Genomic DNA, 4,090 nt, shown 5'->3' on the forward strand with positions numbered 1-4,090 from the left:
GAAGCTTAAGCCCATAGGTTGACCACATCATTTGTTAAGTTTGTTAACTGTGTTTTTTAAGAATTTTTAATTTGTGTTGTTAAATCAATGTATTAATTTACACAGTTTTAGAGAATTATGAACAATCTTTTTGTTTATTTGGGCTTTATAAGAATATTTCAGTATACATTTAACAATGTGAATGAAAATATATATATACAGATGGGTGACAAATTATATAAATTATGTAAGATTTTTTTATATATAAATTTTTTTCTGGGCAAATTTCAAATTAAAGACTACAATGTTGAATGGATTTTGGAAAAAAATAATGACCAACAATGATCAAGGCATCAACATCACATATTAGCTCTTATGTAGTAACTAATTTATTACTTAAAAACATTTATTTTTCTTAAAATGAATCTACATCAATACCTGGGTGAAAACAGAGGGGATTGCCCAAAAGCCCAAAAGTTAATCCCACTATATGATATTCATTTGTAAAATGACAGAACAGATCTGTTTTTTACTTTAAAATGACATTTTACCAGGATCACAGTAAAGAGACACAGACAGTTACTCACAGAGGACACACAGGACTACTGTGGCAGCCAATAAGAGAGCACACAGCAGCCCCAGACTCACTGCAACCCGTCTGTAGGGAAGTGAGCTTTGCCCACTGTGCTCTGCGGTCAAGAAAACAGACAAGTTAAGCAGAATGTCTAATTTCTTTGATGTTTTATATAGTTGTTCTTGTCGCTAGTCTTTTTTATTTCAAACGAAACATACTGCAGGAAAATAAAGTTTTACAACAGCATATAAAAATCCACTACTGCAATCTCTGATATTCGCCAATGTGACTAGCAAATATTCAATAAATAAAAATACAGGAGGCCCTCTCTCCTAAATGAATATAAGAGTGTTGGCCTACTCTATTTCTATCTTAATTTATGTAATGACATTAGGTCAAAAAACTATCAACTCTTCAGAAGAAAAGCAAGTGTGCAGGATTAGATCCAATTTTCCAATTTTTCCTAGAGAATGTTTCTTAAGGCGTTTGGGACAGACCTGCTGAACCACAGTGGCACACTGTGTTGGAGGCGGTAGGGTTGATGGTTTTGACCTCGGAATAGGTTTTGTCTTCATCCTGAGTTGCTGAGAGAGGATGGGGGGTACATTTGTAACTTCAATTTATTTGGTTCATTTTTATATGCATACAGGCACAAATATGTGGGGAGAAAGATCAAAAAAGTGCTCAATTTGAAAACACTCAAAATCTTTAAACATTTATGGGGTGTTTATGCTGATCTGCAGAAAGAAAGGCAGATAATAGTGTGTATGGAAGGGGAAATAATGCAGGCACAATGTCCTCTGTCCATTCCGGGAGGGAGCAGACAAGCACATGCAGTCAGCTACCCCTTATTTTCATTGTAGCCCAAGAGCATTTCTATGCCATGCATTTTCTGCACTGGAAGACTATGAAGCCGGCACAAACAGATTGCAAGTTCCTAACTGACCAGGGGTGTCACTATTGAGCAATGAGCAGGGGGCACCTGTCCACAGAAACCCTCCCTCAATCCGGGGGGGGGGGGTGGGGGGGGGGGGGCGATTACTCATTCCCCATGGAACACACAAGCACAGTCAGAACATTATCCAGATTGTGGGGCCCATCACTGCACTCAAAATGCCTGAGAGATTCAAACTTGTTGATGGACAGATTCTCTTCCTCCTTTGTGTACAGATACATGATCAGGACACACATTTAAATAATGAAATTAAAATAATATTTCAAAGGCAGTTTGTCTTCAATAAACCAAAAAATGTTTTTTTAATTTTTAATTTTTTTAATTTTGGTTTCAGTAAAGTCATTTTCCAGGGCATTTTATGATTCACTACAAATGCCACTAAGCAGTGACCTTCCTGAAGTTCACAGTGCTTGTACCTGGCATTTTCTATTGCTTTAGTTTCACCCACACACTGTTCAAGTGTAATATGAAATTAACTTGTGATGAATGCTTAAAAAGGGCCAATCACAATGGTACATTTCTGGCTCCTGGTTGGATAATGCCTGCTGTATAGGTGGAGCCCATTATTGGAGGGCTGTAGTGTAGGAATAGCTCTTGATTGGAGGGCTGTAGTGTAGGTATGGCCCCTGATTGGAGGGCTGTAGTGTAGGTATGGCCCATAATTGGAGGGCTGTAGTGTAGGCATGGCCCCTGATTGGAGGGCTGTAGTGTTATATAATGGTCTGGGCGCTGGACTATATACCCACATGCAGAGGATTTGAGTCCTGATTGCGGTGCTGGCGTTGTACTCTTGAGGAAAAGTTAAATTAAATTGCTTTAATCAAACTAGCCAACTGCATAAATGGATTGTACGTAAAAATAAAAAAAAGCAACCTGCAAACTGCATTGGATAAGAGTGTCTGCTAAATGTCAAAATGTACGTGCAAACGCTGGGAAGCTGTCACAGTTCCTGCTGGGCCTTCACAAAGGGCGGCAGCTCCTCAGCCCTAGATTCATTTTATTTTGTGTAAATTAGTACCTACTGTTGTACCAGTGGTTTTTTGGTTTGAGCATGTGTTGTTTCATTTTCACAGTTTGTTTCATCTGTTAGTGTTAGGGTTTAAGTTCCTGGATTCTTGACTCTAGTCAATTTGGTCATGTCGAAATCAACGTACTTGTCTACTATTGAGTATACCAGTCATACAAATTTGGATACGGCCTCAGTCTTTGAGATTGCCTTCTTGTGTTCCAGTGTTCCCCTAGCCCTGTGTTTCTAGTCCTCGTTCTTCCGCTTATGTATTTGCTCATTTGTTATTTAATTTTTTTTTTAATATAAAAGCCCTGTGATTTTAGCTTGAAAACCTCTCGAGTGTTTTCTCTGCAACTCGGTACTGTGCACCAGCTTGATAAGATGGAAATGCATTCAGCGTTTTTGCAACATTATCTGGGCAAGTACATATGCTGTCAATCAACATAAATTCACTTCACTCAAAAGAAATTTGCACAGCTAGCCATCTTTTCTGATTACTCACCACCATCTGCCCCTCTGTTTAAGAAACTCGACATCTTTTTGATTTAAAACATTAACATACTTCAACCATGCACATTCATCTACAAATACACTTAGCTTTCAAATTTGCTGCCCAAATCATTCAATGGATTCTTTGAGATTAATTCCCAAATTCACTTACACTCACATACTCATGATTGTTTTTTTGTTTCTTTTTGTTTAGTTTTTTTTAAAGATTTTTGTTATTGTATATCGTATAATTTGACTTTCTCAGTGAGGTCATTTTATAAGCCCAGTTGGGATTCAGACCCCTCTACCACACATCATTTTGTTTAATATTGTATTCATTTTTCTTTTTTGTTCATGCAAATACATAAAACCCAACAATATTAATTGTGTTATCTCAAATCTAATGTGCTGTACTGCTAAGCCAAAACAACAAAAATTGTGTCACTGTCCAAATAATTTATATTAAACAAAAGAGTGAGAAGGTGAATGAAGGAGAGAAAGATTGAAACGTATTGATAGAACATAAAACATTAACAATAGCATTAAATCATCCAGAATTTACATTCAGAAAACAGAGTAACTCACCTGCAGTCCCCTGCCTAAAGTTCTTCTTGAACTTCACAGATGAATAAAATGCCTCACTCATTGCGGCTATTGAAACACCTTAACCATTGAGAGAGAAGAAGGAGAAGAGAGGCAGAACTAGCAGGAGAATGCAGAAATTCAGATATTTGGTTAATATTTTGTCATTTAACATGCAGATATCTACTCCCTCTCCCTCTCCCTCTCTCTGTCCGTCTGTCTCTGCCTCAGTCTCTCTTTTTGCTATCTTTCTTTCTATATACAGGAAGTACATATAACAATTTCTATTTATAAATAGCTCATACAATAGCTCAATAGCTCATTTTGCTACAGTAGGAAAATATTACAAAGGCGGGATAAATAACCATATCTGGATTTCATGCCAGCATCTCATAATTATTTGAATGGCTCAATTATTTGTATTTATGTTTGGTTACTGAGCTACTGGATGATGAAGACTGTTTTTTTATGTCACTATATGAAGCTTTTTTATCATGGTCTA

General features: G+C 37.0%; 1 long non-coding RNA gene across 1 annotated transcript; it reads right to left on the minus strand.

Moving 5' to 3' along the window:
* Positions 1-264: 264 nt before the first annotated feature.
* LOC135246776 (uncharacterized) lies at positions 265-3,783 on the minus strand. The gene is made up of 3 exons (XR_010327921.1): positions 3,592-3,783; positions 1,051-1,137; positions 265-668 (listed from the first exon to the last, which is right to left on the minus strand). It is a non-coding gene; the product is annotated as an uncharacterized LOC135246776 (long non-coding RNA).
* Positions 3,784-4,090: the final 307 nt, after the last annotated feature.

The sequence above is a fragment of the Anguilla rostrata genome, unplaced genomic scaffold (assembly GCF_018555375.3).
Source record: "Anguilla rostrata isolate EN2019 unplaced genomic scaffold, ASM1855537v3 scaf0898, whole genome shotgun sequence".
In the NCBI taxonomy this organism is placed as follows: Eukaryota; Metazoa; Chordata; class Actinopteri; order Anguilliformes; family Anguillidae; genus Anguilla; species Anguilla rostrata.